This window comes from Scyliorhinus canicula, chromosome 1 (assembly GCF_902713615.1).
Source record: "Scyliorhinus canicula chromosome 1, sScyCan1.1, whole genome shotgun sequence".
NCBI lineage: Eukaryota > Metazoa > Chordata > Chondrichthyes > Carcharhiniformes > Scyliorhinidae > Scyliorhinus > Scyliorhinus canicula.
The window spans coordinates 282,319,689-282,340,074 of NC_052146.1; the positions used below are offsets into that span (position 1 = coordinate 282,319,689).

Below are 20,386 nucleotides of genomic sequence, written 5' to 3' on the forward strand. Positions count from 1 at the left end.
GCAACCAATTTGTGCACAACCAAGTCCCACAAACAGCGCCGAGATAATGGCCAAATAACCTGTGTTAATGTCCGTTGAGTGATAGATATTGGCCAGGACCTCAGCTGTGATATGGCATTTGTCATACCCATCCAGGGGCCTCCAACAATATTGTTTTCCCTCAGCGCTGAATTGGAGTGACGGCCTTGATTTTGTGCTCAGGGGAAGAATTCTCCGTTTGGGAGATTAATTTTTCCAACTGGATCTGAATCGATCCTGGTTTGCACTAGTGTCGGGAGCAGTGCGCAGGAGCAATTCACTCTCCCTTGCCATTCTGTTTTATGCATGGCGGGTACCTTGAAGGTATCCACTCCGAAACACGCTATCGGGCCATCATTCTGAGAGGGTGGCCCCCCTTCCCCCTGCTAACAAGTAGGGGCATCCTCCCGCCACCACACACATTGGACCAACCCCCTCATCACAGCAGCACGCACGAGGGTGACCCAAACAATCCCATGACGCACCACCCAGAAGAGACCCCCTCATCAGAGACCCCCCATATCAGATGCCCCCATATCAGAGACACCAATATCAGTGACATCTCCAAAACTGTGACCCACGCCCACCATATCAGGGAGCACCCCCCATATCAGAGACCTCCCACATTAGATACCCCCATCTCAAGAGATTCCCCCATCAGAGACCCCCATATGAAATGAAATGGAAATCACTTATTGTCACGAGTAGGCTTCAATGAAGTTACTGTGAAAAGCCCTTTTTGTGGCTCCCATCAGAAACCTCCCATATCAGAAACACCCCCATATCAGAGACCCCTAAATCAGATTTGTCCCCATCAGTGATCCGCCCTTCAGAAACCCCCATTTCAGTGACCCTCTTATTTCAGTGACCCTCCCCGATCTCTGATATGGGCGTGTCTCTAATGGAAGGGTCACTTATATGGGGATTTCTGATATGGAGAGTCTCTGATATGTGGGGTCTCTGATATGTGGGGTCTCTGATATGGGGGATCTGATATGGTGGATATTGGATATGAGGGGTCTCTGATATGGAGGGGTCTCTGATTTGGGGGTCTCTGTAGAGGGTTTCTGATGGGGGGATTGGATGATAGTCCCTTATGGGGGTCCCTAATGTGGGTCTCTGATGGGGGGGGGGGGGGGGGAGTCTGATGGGGGGTTGGATGGGGGGGTCTGATGTGGGTCTCTGATGGGGGCTGTGATGTGGATCTCTGATGGTGATCTCTGATTGGGGGGTCTGCTGGAGGAGACTGATGGGGCGGGGGTGGGTGGTGGTGTGTGCAGGATTTGCATTGTGGGAGCATGGTAAATGCTTATCCTTTGCCCACCTTGAGGTCCATCGTGCCAGCGCCATGCTGGAAAATACTATGCCTGCGTGACTCCTGGCCAAGAGCGCTGGAGTATGGCGGAGGTATGAATAATCCAGTGCCCAGCCCGATAATCGGAGGTCACTGAGGAATGAACAGCTAGCTACTTCTACCTGGAGAAACTGGATAGGACACGAGAGTTGCAAAGAGGCAGGCTACCTGAAATTCAAGTTATGGTCCAGATAACCAGATAACCAGGGAATTGGGATAGAAGTGCAAACTGTCAAACTTATTATGAGAACTTAAAGCATATTTTTGGAAGTGGAGTTTGGGAACTCTTCACACAATCATCTTGGGGAACTCTGACGAGAAAACCATAGACACTAATTTAGGTTCAGTGCAGAATGTGAGTATTTGACCACAGTCACCTTGTATGCTTAAAAGGGATGTTGTGTCAATGAGACCATTGTCACTTAAAATGTACTTTGTATTGCATGTTAATCTCTAAATCTGTGTGTATTTGTTAAACTAAGGGGAGTAAAGGAATATTGTATAACAATCCAATTTTCCATGTTTAATAAATGTTTTTTCTTGTTGTTGAAACTAATTAGTCATCCTGTGTCTCTTTCTCCACGCTTTATTAAACAAAAGTTACGGGGCTGGGGCTGGATTATCTGATAGTAAGGCTATGACCCACGCCGGCGTGGGAATGATGGCGTATTACGACAGAACAAATGGCCTAAAACGGACACCGATCCTCCGTTTGGTCGGGGACGAGCATGCCGGCAGCGTAAAGCACCCAGTTCCAGCTGCCGATAAAGCCCAGAGAATTGCCGGGTCCATGGCCGTGGCTCCCGGACCCGGCCCGCAAGATAGGCCTCCCCTTTGGCTGGCACGCGCGCCCCGGATCAACTTCACAGTGCCCCTAGCCCCTGATAAAGATCTCCCCCGCCCGCGGATCGACCCTCCCCTGACTGTGGCACGAATGGACTGAGTCTGCAGCCGCCACGCCGAGTTCCCAACGGATGAGGCCACACGCAACCGACGCCATCGGGAACTTGGCCAATCGGTGGCTGAGCATTGTGGGGTGGGCCTCAGGCAATGTCCTGAGGCTGTAGGTATTTTGCGCGGCGTACCTGGAGAGTACGCCGCTTTGGAGGGGGCAGAGCATCACAAAAGCAGCGCCGCCCCTGATTTGGTCAAGAACTTTGATTCTCTGGCTGACCGCCGAACGCGATTTCGGCGTCAGCGACCGGAGAATCCAGCCCACCGTCTTTTGAGCCTGGGTTCCATTCTGGAATCTTCCTGTCTAGTTATAATATCAGCTGGGATTGTAACAACAAGAATACCAATTGTAAAGTGAAGAACAATGGCATAAGAGAGTCCTGATTTTGGACTATGATTGGTCAAAGCATTGCCATGGAGAATGCACCGAGGAACAGTTAACTGTCAGGCTTATGGTTAAATTCAAACCAGCTTGGACAGCATGTCTTTTTTTTTCAACAATATGTAAAAAAAAATGAATATCAATAGAAGGTGAGTTTGTTCATGCCTAAAATAACTAATCCATAGTGTAATTACAACTCTTTAAGATTTGATGTGAAATTAAAGGACCCTGGGTGGGATTCTCTAGGTGAAATTCTTCCCAATCGGTGCGTTGGCCCGACGCCGGCGTAAAAAACGGCGTGAACCACACCGGCATCAGGCCGACCGTAAGTTGCGGAATTCTCCGCACCCCCGGGGGCTAGGCCGGCGGCGGAGGGGTTGGCGCCGCGCCAGCCGGTGCTGAATGGACTGCGCGAATTTGTGCATGCGCAGAACCGCCGGCGTGGTTCAGCACATGCACAGACCAGCCGGCGTATTCAGGCGCATGCGCAGGAGGGTACAGGGGCTGTCGCGGAAGAAGATACAGGCCCGCACGCAGAATGGTGGGCCCAGATCGCAGGCCAGACCACCGTGGGGGCCCCCCCTGGGGTCGGATCCCCTCTCCCCCAAGGCCCCCTGAGGACCGCACCAGCCAACTTACCTGCAAGGTCCCGCCGTGTGGGACAATGTCCAATCCACGCTGATGGGACTGGCCAGAAACCGACGGCCACTCAGCCCATTGGGGCCTGGAGAATTGCCGGGGGGGGGGCGCTGCCAAAGGCCCCCAACCGGCAGGGCGTGATCCCCGCCCCCGCCCAAAAACCGACGCCGGAGAATACGGCAGCCGGCATCAGAGCGGTGGGGCGGGATTCACGCTGCACCCCCTGGGGATTTTCCGACCCGGCGGGGGTTGGAGAATACCGCCCTCGGTTTTCCGCTGCCGATATCGTAATCGGCGATCGGGCAAAGAATCGATTCACACGCACAAATCGGGGCCAGCGCGATGGACGCCAGTCAGTTATGGATTCATCCCTTTTTCAACTTCACAGCCCATCAATATTTACCCAAAGATTTTTTTTTAAATTTAAGAGTACCCAATTCATTTTTTCCAATAAAGCGGCAATTTAGCGTGGCCAATTCACCTACCCTGCACTCTTTTTGGGTTGTGGGGGGCTAAACCCACACAAAAACAGGGAGACTTGTGGTCTTAGTGGTCGAGCACCCGGCATGGCGGCTGCAGAATGTGTCCAACACCACCACGGTTGGCCGGGATCCATGCCGCTGGGTGGTGGGGCCAGGGGGTGGCCAAGGGATGGTCTGTGGGGTCGCGGATGGTCGGTCGGGTCCGTGCAAGACCTGTGACATGTTGTACGGTGTGATCGCTGAAGGTCGTCAGCCGTGCACATGCCCGGCCCGGGACTTGGCCATTCTCCAGCCATTTTCGGCTTGGGAGCCAGGAGTTTCACCCGGCACCGCTGCTAGCCCTCACCGATCTGGGAATTGATGAGGGGTCGCGCCGGTTTTTTCATCGCAAACCTGCTGTGAATTCTCCGTTCGAGCTGGTACTTAGCCGCTGAAACGGAGAATCTGAAAGAAAAAAATTGCATTCAGAAAGCACCTAATAAGGTCCTCAGCCCTGATCCACAGCACTGAATTACTTTTGACGTCCAGCCACCATTGTTTGGTCGACAAAAGAAAGTACAGATTCCAATGACCTCACTGCCGAGGAGGGTAGTGGGAGCAGAGGTGATTAACAATTTCAAAAGGAAATTTGATGGGCATTTAAGGGAAATAGCTTATGAGGTTGTGGGGATAAAGTGGGAGAATGAGTCTTGCTACAGAAAGCTGTTATGGAATCAATAGGATGAACTGTCTCTTGGTGCCATAATTATTCTATAATTCTATGATCTTCTTAATTTCAAAATGGTGCCCTTGAAAAAGCATAATTTCAAAAGTTTTATTTAGTAAAAATGTTCAAGTCATATTACACTTTCAGTTCTGTTTATCCCAGTATAATAAGAGGCCATTTGTGATCAGAAAACATTGTCAGATACAATAAAGAACAAAGAACAATACAGCACAGCAACAGGCCCTTTGGCCCTCCAAGAAGGGACGGTCATGATACCACCCTTGGGGCAGCACGTTGGCGCAGTGGGTTAGCCCTGCTGCCTCACGGCGCTGAGGTCCCAGGTTTGATCCCGGCTCTGGGTCACTGTCCGTGTGGAGTTTGCACATTCTCCCCATGTTTGCGTGGGTTTCGCCCCCAAAATCCAAAGATGTGCAGACTAGGTGGATTGGCCACGCTAAATTGCCCCTTAGAACAGTACAGCACAGAACAGGCCCTTCGGCCCTCAATGTTGTGCCGAGCCATGATCACCCTACTCAAACCCACGTATCCACCCTATACCCGTAACCCAACAACCCCCCCCTTAACCTTACTTTTATTAGGACACTACGGGCAATTTAGCATGGCCAATCCACCTAACCCGCACATCGTTGGACTGTGGGAGGAAACCGGAGCACCCGGAGGAAACCCACGCACACAGGGGGAGGACGTGCAGACTCCACACAGACAGTGACCCAGCCGGGAATCGAACCTGGGACCCTGGAGCTGTGGAGCATTTATGCTAACCACCATGCTACCCTGCTGCCCCCTTAATTGGAAAAAATTAATTGGGTACTCTAAATTTAAAAAAAAAAATTCCTGCCAGGTGGCCTTTTATGAAAATCAATTGGTTTAGAATTGACTTTTACCCACCCCTCCCCCAATAAAATATAACATTCAGCCTAATTATTTTTAATGTACAAAAATGGGCCAAGTAATATCAGACAGCAATAGATGTCAAGTGAAAGAAGGAGATATTCAGAAAGATGATTAAATGCTTGGCAAAGAGCTGGGTTAAAAAAAGGCTACCAGGGAAGGCAGAGGTTTAGGGAAACATTTCCACGACATGGGGCCCAAGTCGCTGAGGGTAAAGCTACCATTCGTAGGGCAAAACGAGAAAGAATGCCAAGATGTCAGACTCATCAGAATACAAGATGGGTGAGGTGGAATATACTTGGAGGAGGTCACAGAGATAGGTAGCGGGGTGAAGCCATGAAAGGATTTAAATGGGAGTATGTCATTTTTCAATTGGATGCATTGGGGAAGCGTTCGTGCTCAAGGGTGGTGCTTGTATGGGACAATGTGTGGACAGGAGAGCTATGGGTGGGCTGAAGGTTACAAAGGAAAATGGATTGGAGACCAGCAAGGGAATTAATGGATTTTACCCAGCTTGGGAGGTCAATAGAATCGAAAAAGATTTTGTTTCTTTGCAGATTCCGACATAAAACAGGTGGCTAATAGCTGGACGTGGAATTGCCATACTTTGTCGTTATATTTAATTAAAATATCCTTGAGTAAAAGAAAAGGCTGAAATATGGCCAAGTGACTTAGGGCTGGGTTAACATTTGAATTGCTGATCCCAGAGTTGCTTACATTTGTGTTTCCTCCATTTGGTTACTATGTTCTGTGTACTTTGTTTGAAAAGATCCCTGAGAGGTTTCTGCATTGCTTTGTGAACATTTGGCACAATGGTGTAATTTTGTAGATCAGTGCCCACAATGAATGGGGTTGAGACTACCCAACCCCATTACACAAAGGCTCTGTTAACGAACAAAGGGCGGGATTCTCCGAAATGGAGGCAGAGTGTCCACGCCATCGCAAACGGGGGCCAGCATGGCGCTGGAGTGGTTTGCGACACTCCAGCCACAGATCCCGGCGCGACTGGGCGCCGTGGGATCCGCGCATGCACAGTTGCGCCGGCGCCAACGATGAAATGCGCAGTGGCACCGGTGCCAACCGACGCATGCCCGGTAACCTCAGAGCGCTCTGGCCCCTCACCAACATGGCGTCGGGATTCTGGAGCCAGTCGTGCAAGGAAGTAGGCCCAGGGGGTGAGAGGCCGGCCCGATGATCAGTGAGCCCCGATTGCGGGCCAGACCCCATCGGAGGCCCCCCCCCCCCCGGGAACGGAGCCCTCCTCCCCCCCAACCCCCCCTCCCCCCCGCACAGGCCGCCCCCCCAAGCTTTCATGACGAGTACCCGCCGGCAGCGACCAGGTGTGGACACGCCAGCGGGACTAGGCTATTTACGCTTGGCCCATCCGGGCCGGAGAATCGGCGGCCCGGCCGTGTATAGCGGGCAGCGACCAGCACCGCGCCAAACGCACTAGCGCAAATGGCGCCAACTCTCGTCACCTCAGAGAATTACGCGCCGGCGTCGGACCGGCATATCGCGAAAAAATGGCGCGGACGCCGATTCTCCCAGCCGGCGCGGTTTCGGAGAATCTTGCCCAAAGACTTTCAGCCCAGCTCTCAGAGATGCAACACCAGTATCTAATTCACTGTGCTACCCCAGTCGCTTTTACGATGCATCAGCATTCACAGCTGGCAGGTCTGTTGGAGCACTTTATTGTGCACTTATCTCAATACTGTGATGATGGTGCCTGTATATTTAGAACAAAAATAAATCAATTTGCTAATTGTTCTACTTAATTGTTTGGAATTGGAATTTGAACAGGCAAAGCTGGGCTGTCCAGCTAGCAGTAAACACAATTTTCATGACAGTAAAAGCAGAAAAGGCTGGAGATACACAGCAGACCAGGCAGTATCTGTGGGAAAAGGAATAAAGGTTATTGGGTCAGATTTTGCTGTGGAAGTAATGGTGAAGCTAATAGCGCTCCCTGGTATTAAAGTGTAAAGAAGATTTTCCAAAGATTGCACCTGTGTAGTTTAACACAGAATTCAGCAAATTGCTGTTCAGTTTGCCCTGTCCCTTTTGAAGCTGTATCATACCAGCATCCTGTCGATAAAACTCAGCAATGAAATACATGGAACGGTGTGAAGTTGCTGTACTTTGTGTTACTTTGTCCCTAAATGTGCCAGAAAATGTTGGAACTGGCACATTATTGTTCAGAAGCTTTTCAATGGTGTAATAAGTCTTTATCGCTGCTAAATAATCCCTCTTGTACTGAAAATCAATTTACACAAGTGTGAAGTCTCAATCCTTCAAAGTTTAATTATTGTTGGAGATCTGACAAAGTGAAAATAATCTTTCTTTTTCTTTCGTCCCCTTTTGTCTGAATCTTTTAATCTCATCTTTTGTTCCCTTTCTTTACTGCGTATTCTGCACTTGATTTGCCATGGAATCAAATGTGAAATGAAATGAAAATGAAAATCGCTTATTGTCACGAGTAGGCTTCAATGAAGTTAGTGTGAAAATCCCCTAGTCGCCACATTCTGGCACTTGTTCGGGGAGGCTGGTACGGGAATTGAACCGTGCTGCTGGCCTGCCTGGGTCTGCTTTAAAAGCCAGCGATTTAGTCCAGTGTGCTAAACCAGATGTTCAATCTTATATGCTTAGTATTCTGCACACTTCATTAATGGTCCTTCAATCTGATTTAATAAACAGATACTTTGTTGCCTGCCCTAGTCACACAGGTGCCAGATCCCCTATAGAGGACACTGCACCTAAATGGGTTTCTAAGTACTGCAGGTTCTAATGCAAAATCCCTTCCCCACAAAAAATGTCTCTGGGCAAGTTTGTCGTTGACTGCATATAACTCTTATAACCTTTGGTATTGCAGCCAAAGGTCATCTAAAATATTTATTTGCTTCTTATTCAGTGAGTGATATGCAAGTCTAAGTTCTACCATGGAAGTTTGAGAATTTGAGTTAAATTTAGAAAGAAATAGAGTTGATCAGCCTTTATGCTATTAAACTCTATTCCACCATTGATGCAAAGTCTTTGGAACTAATTCACTTGACTGTTTGTCATAAGTTGAATACTCAACCCCACTTCCGCATTTGAACTAAATAGAACACCAGTCAGCATGATGATTGAACAAATGAACCGGCAGCAAAATGGACAGATCTTCTGAGTGTCAGATTTTAAGTTCAGAATGCCGGCTGTGATCCTCTGTTAAATGCGAATGATGCAGTCTTTCCACTAGAAGCAACGCCAGAGAGCAGGTCATTCACCCAGCAGGTACACTAACGTCATGCTCCCTGTACGTCCGTGCTTTTGGAGTGAAATCACGGAGGAGAGATTCCTCCATTTCGTAGCTGCCAGTAAGCAAGGCAACAGGACTGTGAATATTTGAAGATGGATCATTTTGTTATAAGGAAGAAGGGCAGCACGGTGGTGCAGTGGTTGGCACGGGACTACGGCGCTGAGGACCCGGGTTCGAATCCCGGCCCTGGGTCACTGTCCGTGTGGAGTTTGCACATTCTCCCACGTGTCTGCGTGGGTTTCACCCCTACAACCCAAAGATGTGCAGAATAGGTGGATTGGCCACGCTAAATTGCCCCTTAATTGGAAAAAATAATTGGCTACTCTAAATTTATATATTTTTTTAAAATTTTGTTGTAAGCAAGAGAGGCCCAGAGACACAAACAGGCCAGGATCTCATAACTGAATCTGCTGGAGAGAGGGGCTCAGGGGAGTTCATGGCAGGACAAAGCAGTGCCAGTGCAAGCTGTATACAGAGGTTCAGGGCCTCTAGTGAACAACCTACTACGACAAAACTGAAATCAGAAACAAAGCAATATAAAGATGATTTCTTGAGGTATGGCTTTGTTAATTGTGCCTATTGCAAATTAGGATGCAAAATGTGTGTTATATGCAAATGAAAGTTTGAAACCCTTAAATCTTCAAAGGCATTTGAAGACAAAGCATTGTGAGTTCAATAACAAACCTCTTAATACTTTTCAAAGGATGCAGCTGAAGTCCTTAGCAGAAATATAACATTGAATAACAAAGCAAGTGAGATCATGAGGACCAAGCTGGTTCACCTGCCATATTAAAGGTAAGCGAAAATAGTGTGTCACGGACGTCGGCCGGCGTGGGTCGCAAAGGTCAGCCGGTGTGGGTCCCAAAGGTCAGCCAATGTGGGTCCAAAAGGTTGGCCATTTGGTAAAAGAGTGTTACAGGAAATTAAGTTTGAAAAACACTGCCCTAAAGGTCACCCGCTATCTAATTCATAAATCTGGAGCGTGATGGAATACTCTATGCTTGTCTTGATGAGTGCAGTTTCATCAAAACTCAAAAGGCTTGACACCATCCAGGGCAAAGCAGCCCACTTGATTAGCATCCCACTCACCAGCTTAACTATTCACCCCCTCCATTAACGGCACACAGTGGCAGCCGTGTGCACCATCTGCAAGATGCACAGCAGCAACTCATCACGTTCGACAGTACTTTGCAAACCCATGACATCTACCACCTAGAATAACAAAGGCAGCACGTACATGGGAACACTGCCGCCTGCAGGTTCCCATCCAAGCCACATACCATCCAGGGGCTGATTTAGCTCACTGGGCTAAATCGCTGGCTTTTAAAGCCGACCAAGCAGGCCAGCAGCACGGTTCGATTCCCGTATCAGCCTCCCCGGACAGGCGCCGGAATGTGGCGACTAGGGGCTTTTCACAGTAACTTCATTGAAGCCTACTTGTGACAATAAGCGATTTTCAATTCATTTCATCCTGACTTGGAACTATGTCACTATTCCTTCGCTATTGCTGGGTCAAATTCCAGAAACTCTCTTGCTAACAGCTCTGTAAGTGTACCTATATTACACAAACTACACAGTTCATGAAGGCAGCTTCCCAAGGACAATTAAGGATAAGCACCAAATCATGGTCTTTCCTGCGCAGATCACACCCCACAAAAAAATAAAAATAATAATTCCCCTGAGAGCTTAATGCTCTCTGCCTTGACTCCCCTTGAACAGAAAATGCTAGCCGCAATCTACAATGGCCAGTTAGTAATGCAGGCCTTCCAAAATTCTGGTCTCGTCTCCCTTACTCCAGTACTCCATGACTAGGGTAAGAGTAGGGCCAGTCAAGGACAGTGGTGGGAAGTTGTGTGTGGAGGCTGAGGAGATAAGCGAGATACTAAATGAATACTTTTCGTCAGTATTCACTCAAGAAAAAGATAATATTGTGGAGGAGAATGCTGAGATCCAGGCTATTAGAATAGATGGCATTGAGGTGCGTAGGGAAGAAGTGTTGACAATTCTGGACAAGGTGAAAATAGATAAGTCCCCGGGGCCGGATGGGATTTATCCTAGGATTCTCTGGGAAGCCAGGGAAGAGATTGCTGAGCCTTTGGCTTTGATTTTTAGGTCATCATTGGCTACAGGGATAGTGTCAGAGGACTGGAGGATAGCAAATGTGGTCCCTTTGTTCAAGAAGGGGAGTAGAGATAACCCCGGTAACTATAGGCCGGTGAGCCTAACGTCTGTGGTGGGTAAGGTCTTGGAGAGGATTATAAAAGATACGATTTATAATCATCTAGATAGGAATAATATGATTAGGGATAGTCAGCATGGTTTTGTGAAGGGTAGGTCATGCCTCACAAACCTTATCGAGTTCTTTGAGAAGGTGACTGAACAGGTAGACGAGGGTAGAGCAGTTGATGTGGTGTATATGGATTTCAGTAAAGCGTTTGATAAGGTTCCCCACGGTCGGCTATTGCAGAAAATACGGAGGCTGGGGATTGAGGGTGATTTAAAGATGTGGATCAGAAATTGGCTAGTTGAAAGAAGACAGAGAGTGGTAGTTGATGGGAAATGTTCAGAATGGAGTTCAGTTACGAGTGGCGTACCACAAGGATCTGTTCTGGGGCCGTTGCTGTTTGTCATTTTTATAAATGACCTAGAGGAGGGCGCAGAAGGATGGGTGAGTAAGTTTGCAGACGACACTAAAGTCGGTGGAGTTGTAGACAGTGCGGAAGGATGTTGCAGGTTACAGAGGGACATAGGTAAGCTGCAGACCTGGGCTGAGAGGTGGCAAATGGAGTTTAATGTGGAGAAGTGTGAGGTGATTCACTTTGGAAAGAATAACAGGAATGCGGAATATTTGGCTAATGGTAAAATTCTTGGTAGTGTGGATGAGCAGAGGGATCTCGGTGTCCATGTACATAGATCCCTGAAAGTTGCCACCCAGGTTGATAGGGTTGTGAAGAAGGCCTATGGTGTGTTGGCCTTTATTGGTAGAGGGATTGAGTTCCGGAGCCATGAGGTCATGTTGCAGTTGTACAAAACTCTAGTACGGCCGCATTTGGAGTATTGCGTGCAGTTCTGGTCGCCTCATTATAGGAAGGACGTGGAAGCTTTGGAACGGGTGCAGAGGAGATTTACCAGGATGTTGCCTGGTATGGAGGGAAAATCTTATGAGGAAAGGTTGATGGACTTGAGGTTGTTTTCGTTAGAGAGAAGAAGGTTAAGAGGTGACTTAATAGAGGCATACAAAATGATCAGAGGGTTAGATAGGGTGGACAGCGAGAGCCTTCTCCCGCGGATGGAGGTGGCTAGCACGAGGGGACATAGCCTTAAATTGAGGGGTAATAGATATAGGACAGAGGTCAGAGGTGGGTTTTTTACGCAAAGAGTGGTGAGGCCGTGGAATGCCCTACCTGCAACAGTAGTGAACTCGCCAACATTGAGGGCATTTAAAAATTTATTGGATAAGCATATGGATGATAAGGGCATAGTGTAGGTTAGATGGCCTTTAGTTTTATTTCCATGTCGGTGCAACATCGAGGGCCGAAGGGCCTGTACTGCGCTGTATCGTTCTATGTTCTATGTTCTATGTACTCCCATAACTTCAAGTGACACGCCTGGGATAGGGAAGCATTTTTAATGGAAACATGTAGCAAAGAGGACTTGCTGAAATACACAGATGTCCACCAGCCACCTCTGTTGTAAAGTGTCTGATATAGTTGCCCTCCCTCTTATTGATGAATAAGGTATTCTTTATGCACAGGGTAAAGGCATGGAGCTTCAGGGATAAGGGGAGGGGGCTTTAAGTTAATTAGATTTACATTAGTCATTCAGCAGCCTAGCTAAACCTCCTCTGTTTTTCAGTATGCACCATGAAATCTCAGATATAAATCACAACCAATCTCTATATCATTGAAACATTTAAACCCTTGTATAAGCAAACTAAAGTATGACTTGCACTCACATTGCACCACATCATCTTGAGATATCTGAAAGTGTTCCACGGCATGAACTTACTTTTGAAATTGAGTGAGTTATTGTGTCAGCAAATTCACCAATCAGTGTATCAACAATGTCACACATGTGGCACAAAGATGATGTGGTCTGTTTTTGGTGGCGCTGATTGAGGGATTAATATTGGCAAGGACACAGAGTCTTGTGCAATCTGTACCATTGGATATTGAATGCTCACTTGAATCACCATAACAAATCGAAGGAGACTGTCTGGCGCCATAACTGACAAGAACAGGGCATCAGGACAAGGCCTGTATGTTGGTCTTTTTGAGCTGTTAGATAAGATGGATGAACAGTTTTAAAATAATAAGGATGTTATTGGTGACTTTTGTTCCACTGCTACATGTTCAGAGTATGCATTTAGTTGAGCAACAAATGAGTAAAGGCTGGGTTCTGTATTGATTAAAAAGTCAAAAAACAAAGGGTATGTAATTTGAATTATCATCCATTTTATGCAGCAGATCTGATGTAACGATACAGGATTTTTTATTTGTTGCATTGTGTTGTGAAGATGAAAATTATACATTCGCCAAAGGGGTTCTCAGTCCAGATGATTGATAGAACAATATAAATCCAGTAATTATTAATAAAAATCTTGCATCTTTAAACTACCATGACACTATTTCCACACACGGTTTGTTTTCATTCAGCCCCTCGGCCCTAATGATTTCCAGTCATCTGCCTGTGTGCTAATTTGAAGCATCTATTACAGTGTGTATGGAGACGCCCAAAGTAGAAGATGTTCCACCCTCCGAGCTAACGGAGGCGGCCAACAATCTTAAATATGCAGATAATGTAAAATGTCAAATCCAGCCCAGAGTGAAAATCTGCTCATTCTATTGCCTTTATGAAGCATGAGTGAAATGAATCCAGACAGTTGCAGCCTCGCTATTATTGAGCATAAACCAAGAATACAAGACTTCCAGAAACTGGTGGTTTTATTTAAGAGGGACTACAAAACTGGTTGCAGACAGTCATGAAGTTTGTGTCATGGTTCTGGGGTCAGGACCCCAATGTGAGGAGCAATTTGGGGACCCAATTTGCATTGCATTTGTGCCTGATTCTTGATGCCATTTTGAAGAAGATAGCCAATTAATGGCCAGATGGCATATTCGTCATTCAATTAAGTGTGGGTGGTGACTTCCGGAGGCTGGAGCGCGTCAAGATGGAGGCTCCCTTCGAAGAATCTTCAAAGCTCTGAAGTAAAAAAGTGGCCACATGTAACTGGATTGTCATGGTTCTCAGGACTGCAGGAGTTTAGTGACGGAGTTCAGCCCCGCTGGCCTGGCATCGTGAGACCGCTTTCATTCATTGGCTTGGTGATGGCCTCCATGGGAGGCCCATATGTCCTCAACTGGAAAATTACAGTCAGGGATGGAAGATTGGCTTTACTAGGCACTTTAATTGGAGTGAGTGGTGATCTGCCATTTGTGGGTGGGTAGCTGTCAACCACACCCTCCCCCCCCCCCCCCCCCCACCACCACCTCTGAAGCAACCTGCTCCAACCAAAAAGGACTGGAGGATAAAACATGCCTGGACACTGCCAGGCACGTAGGTAACGGGAAAGTGTGGCTTTATCTGCCCACAGTCCCACCTCCACAGCGGAATGAAAATTCAGGACGCTGTACAAAGATCCCCACTCAACTGACAGCACTTGCACCTCTAAGTTGGGCGGTACGGGGGAGCTATGGTTAGCACTGAGGATCCGGGTCACTGACCATATGGAATTTACACATTCTCCCCTTGTCTGTATGGGTCTTACTCCCACAGCTCAAAGACGTGCAGGTTAGGTGGATTGGCCATGCTAAATTGCCCCTTAATTGGAAAAAAATAATTGGGTACTCTAAATGTTTTGAAGAAACAAAAAAACTTACACCTCCGAGTCACGAGGTTATGGACTCGAGGCACCGACCGCCCTGGACACAATCTCCCCGACATTTCCAAAAACAGGGGACCGTACACTGCTGACCCTCCTGGAGACTCCTGGAATCAAAGATAAACCACCTAAACACTACTGCAGATCAACCCAAGAGAAGAATCATAAGGGTTTTGAGAAAAAAAAAGAAAAACAAAGACTTGCACCCTTCATGATAATTGAATGTCCCAAAGCATATTACAGCCGTTGGAGTACTTTTTCAAAGGTAGTCGCTGCTGTAGTGTAATAAACACAGCAGCTACTTTGTGCACAGCAAGTGCTCACTAACAGCAATGTGAAAATGACTAGATAATCAGGAAGTGTGGTGTCGACTGAGGGATAAACATTGGTCAGGACACGAGGGACATCTCCCGTTTTTTTCAAAATAGTTAAGTCTCCAGAGTGGGCTTTTAACTCACAACGTTCCGACTCAGAAGCTTGGGTGCTACCAATTGAGTCACAGCTGACGGAAAGTTGTGGTTTTGCATTCTATCAGCATTTGTTAAGGATGGAGGAACGCCTGTTAGATCGGGGTGGGGGGAGGCTGCTGCTGGGGGGAGGCTAGAAAGGAGGTGGCCACTAAACGAAACCTCTAACAATGCAGCTAACTGACAATCCTAACAGAGGACCTTTTGCTTTTGGATACAGGCAGAGCCCTCCAGCCACCAGATGTCGCACTCCTATCTATCGGCCAGCCGTCAGCTTTGGGTGGGAGCATTTCCTTGAAGGCCGGGAGATAACATCGTTTGGGTCTCATGTTGTTGAGCTCAGTTTGCCAACTCTCTCAGCTTCCATCCTCCCAGTTCCCGCCATTGACTTAGTACTTGTGATGCGGATGCCGGTGAGCGTGGCAAATATCGAGGATGCTGAGATCAAAGTAAAACGTTGAACCAGAGAATCATTCCATTGCCATAGACTTTTTTGTAACCTTCCTATTCAATTTAGAATCATAGAATAGTACAGCATGGCATGAGGCTGTTCAGCCGCTCAGCCTGTACCTGCACATTTGAAAGAGTATATAATTAGTCCGAGTCCTCAGCTCCTTCCCCAAAGCCCTGCAAACTATCCTCTTTAAATGTTTATCCTATTCACCTTTGAAAAGCACTACTAAGTCTTCTTCCATCACCTTTTCAAGCAGCGAATTCCAGATCACAATAACTTATCATTATCTTATCGAAAGAGATGAGGAATTAATTTAACCTAACATATTGGGTGCGATACAGGTGGGTGGTAATCACCTATTCGTTGTGCTTAATTGTATCACGTGTTTGGCATTGTGAAATTGTGGTCATCAGGTTAGGAGGCGTATGCTTGTGATGTGGAACTCTGCAAATAAATGCTTACAAAAGATGTATAAAGATTGGCTCCAGTCTTCTCTTTCACCAACTGGCATTCTGCAATGAACAGGAGGACAGATATGCATTTTAACATCACAACTCGATTTTTAATTTTTACTGGCTTAAATTCTCCCCATTTCCCATCAGCTCAGTCTGAATTCACGCCATCAGGTCCCATTCTGCTCAATTTGATTAAAAGGGGAAACAAACACATGTTATTGCATCTTCAGAAGGGCAAAGTTCCTCTTCATGGTCATGGTTTCACCTGAGGAAGGAGCTGTGCTCTGAAAGCTGGTGATTCGAACCAAACCTGTTGGACTTTAACCTGGTGTTTTAAGACTTCTTACTATGCACGAGACTGACTTCTAAATGTAAAGTGGAGCACTGAGATATCAAGAAACTTACCAATAATTTGATTGACAAGTTTTGCTACATCAAGCTGTGGCAACATAAGCAGGTCCTCGAATATTCCTTATATACTGAGCTCCCAGGCAGGATATTCCTTTTAAAAGCTGGAAAATAACAATACAATATATCATTTGACTTAGCAAAGCATTATAACTGAGATAATAACATAGAGGATTTCAATGAAAATTTACAATGCTTTTACGTCATGTAAATCCCCACAGCCCCATTTTATCAGTTTCACCAAAATAGCGACTACAGGAATATTATTTCAATACACTCCGCACTGACTTCATAATATCAGCAACATTTTTAGACTAAACTGTTTTTCAATATGTAGTCTTCCCTATACTTTATAGATGGGTTTTGAATTGTGACATATACATTTGCAAAATAATGAATGCGAGGTGTGAGGGAAATTGTAAACCGTCCTTTTAACAAAATATTTTTTTTTTCATTCCAGGATTCATTTTGGGTTTATTAGCATGCAGCTTGCACAATGCAGTTCTCTATTTGAATGAAGAAAAACAGGGCGAAATTCTCCCCTACCCGGCGGGGCAGGGGGTCCTGGCGTAGCGGAGTGGCGCCAACCACTCCGGCGTCGGACCTCCCCAAAGGTGCGGAATTCTCCGCACCTTTAGGGGCCAAGCCCTCACATTGAAGGGCTAGGCCCGCGCCGGAGTGGTTGACACCTCACCGACTGGCGCCAAATCCGGCAACAACGGCCTTTGACACCCGCCACCGGGGCTGGCCGAAAGGCCTGTGCCGGTTCGCGCATGCGCCGGTGCATCAGCTGCCACTAACATCACCACCGGCGCTGGGGGATTCTCTTCTGCCTCCGCCATGGTGGAGGCCGTGGCGGTGGCGGAAGAAAAAGAGTGCCCCCACGGCACTGGCCCGCCCGCCGATCGGTGGGCCCCGATCGCGGGCCTGGCAACCGTGGGGGCACCCCCCCGGGGTCTGATCGCCCCGCGCCCTCCCTGAGGATCTCGGGGGCCCGCCCGCGTTGCCGATCCCGCCGGTACAGAGGTGGTTCAAACTACGGCGGCGGGATTGGCCTCTCAGCGGCGGGACTTCGGCCTATCCGGACCGGAGAATAACGGCAGCACAGAAACCCGTAGCCTCCCGCCGGCCCCCGCCATTCTCCGAGGCGGGCGGCAGGATTGGCGGCATGCCGACTTTTTGCGGGTGGGAGAATTCTGGACATGGCGGGGGCGCGATTTCCGGCGGCCCCGGGCGATTCTCCGACCCTGCTGGAGGTCGGAGAATTTCGCCCCCAATGTGGGAAACATTTACTGACTATTAATTAACTTGAAACCCTAGAGAATCATGGAAAATAAAAACTCCAGTTGGACTAGTATCTGGAAAGGCAATGCTCTAGTGGTATTGTCGCTGGACTGGTAATCCAGAGACCCACGGTAATGCTGTGGGGATCTGGGTTCCAAACCCAGGTGAAATTTGAATTCAATAAAAATTTGGATTTTCCAAAGTTTAATGATGGTCATGAAACCGTTGTCATGGGCAGCACAGTGGCGCAGTGAGTTCGCCCTGTGCCTCACGGCGCCGAGGTCCCAGGTTTGATCCCGGCTCTTGGTCACTCTCCGTGTGGAGTTTGCACATTATCCCCGTGTTTACGTGGGTTTCGCCCCCACAACTCAAAGATGAACAGGGTAGGTGGATTGGCCACGCTAAAGCGTTTGGACCTGCTTTTAGAATATACCGTGATGTGCAACCTAGTCTAGTGGGTGGGCCGCATGAGTCACCCTCCTTCATTTCAGTGGGCTGCATGATCGAAATCGGGCTTGTTCACTATGACCCGTGAATAAAATTGAACACATTTAATATACGCTGAATATTTATAACGAGTTATAGAAAATGGTCAATCATTTATATATTAATAGAACTGTCATCAACTTCAAGTGGTATAAACAGAATAAATATTTACGCTTGATTGGATGCACAGGGAGCACATAGCTCTCACCAGTTAACGTTGTCTGCAATCAACATGCACTTCACTTGCCCTTGCTTAATGTGTGTATCACTTCAGTCTGATTGGGAAAAATGCTACACGGATGGAAAGCAGCGGAATGAGGCAACTTTGCGCATGGGCAACAGTCAACAAAATGTCTTGTGGGCTGCACTCAGAACCCTGATGGGCCGCATACAGCCCCAGACCGCAGGTTGCCGCACTGATCACAAACCTCTGGACCCCGTGACTCCAAGCAGAGGCTGCACTGACATTGAACTCTGATCACCTAGTCCAAATCTACACAACACAATTGGGTAGACATTCCTCTGAATCTGTTCACTGATTGTCCCTCGCGTCGTAATGTGTTGCACATTAAGAATTGATTTTAATATCAAGACCGTAAGTATGCAAAAGATTGGATATAGGGACTAGACTAAAAACATTGCGAAATATTGAGACCATTCTTTCCCAAATTCACGATTACAACATTTTCAATGGCAACAAAATTAAGGGTCAGGGATTAGTCACATGATGCAAGCGCGGGAGCGGCTGTATTTTTACGTGCTCTGGCTCTGCTCATCTCTTTACCCTTTTTTAAATCCGCGTGCACGTTTTTTTAATGTCCTTTCTTGGTCTGGCCTACACGTGATTCCAGGTCCGCAGCAATGTTGTTGACTCTTAAATGCCGCCAGGAATGGACGGCAAATGCTGGCCCAGCATTTTACTGTGTTCCGAGATTTGTTGGTCAGTGTTTTGGCACTAGAGTCAAGACGAAATGCTTAAATCCTCAATGATTCATGGCAGCTGGAAGGAGTTGGGGTGGGACCAAATCTTTGGTGACGCGGCTGTGGTGATCGTAGATTTGACTAGATGCAATACAACTGAGCAAACACTAGAGGGAGCACGGGAGAGCTATAAATACACCGGGACAGGAAGTGAGGACACACTTCATGGAAGGCAGAACTCGTAGCAGGACACAGACACACAAGCAGGCAGCATTTGAGGTAGCTGTAAGTTAAGCTCTGAAGAGAGAACGAATTCACAATAAAGCATCTTCTCCACATTTGAGACTACGAGCTTTATTAAGACACGAGGAACAACACATGGTACCAGGAGTGGCTTCAGACGCTTACTACAGGACAACTCAGCTGCAGATATAGAAAGAACAAAATGCCATGGAAATCTCTCACTGGACATTCGACTTGGGAAGACATCGCTGATTGGAGTGATTGGAGGATGTGGCATGGATACCCACCTCCGCTGGACACGACTGGCAATGTAAGAAATGACTGGAAAAGGTTTAAACACATGTTCGATATTTATATCATAGCTAATGATGTAGCAGCAGCCCCAGACGAACTTAAAATAGCAATGCTCATCACAGGGCATGAAGCTAGGAAAGTATATAATGGATTTAAATACTCAAACGATGAAGACCGCAACAGCTTACAAACAATACTAAACAAATTTGAAGAGTACTGTAAGAAATTTGAACAGCAAGGCATGCTCAGAGACCAAACTGCACAGAGACTGAGTGATGCAAAACTTAAAAATTCACTAAAAGAACAACAAATCACGAGTGAAAAGTACAGATCAAAAAGAAGGAATAACATGAATTTTTCACAAAGCCAAAACGCTGAAATCCAGTCCAGATCGAAAAGAAAAGGTAACTTACAACTTTCAGAAAGAAAAAACACTGGAATCCGTGATAAAATGGCGTCCGACCACATTTTGCAGTCTCAGGCAAACAAAGAACTACAAACGGCGTCTGCGCATGCGCAGGAACCGGAAGCCGCGCATGCGCAGTTCCAACCATCCGTTTATCGTTCTGTGCATGCGTCAGCCGCGCATGCGCAGTGTAAAAAAGTCTGAGTTAGTCGGATATGCTAATCACAGCTTCAGCGACACGGTCGCAAAGCTCAACACGAATAAACTCGTGGTAGATGAATCCAACCAAGATGATTTGGTTTTCAAAGAATACTACTCAGACATGGCTGTGTTATTCGGATATGCTGA

General features: G+C 47.2%; 1 protein-coding gene across 3 annotated transcripts in view; it reads right to left on the minus strand.

The window, feature by feature from the left end:
* Window positions 1-20,386, minus strand: part of LOC119974893 (muscarinic acetylcholine receptor M3-like) — a 549,971-nt gene that overhangs the window by 112,108 nt on the left and 417,477 nt on the right. For all 3 annotated transcript variants that reach the window (XM_038814246.1, XM_038814254.1, XM_038814238.1), the window contains exon 3: window positions 16,402-16,508. The gene's annotated coding sequence lies outside the window, so the exon portion shown is untranslated. The remainder of the gene's footprint in view (window positions 1-16,401; window positions 16,509-20,386) is intronic.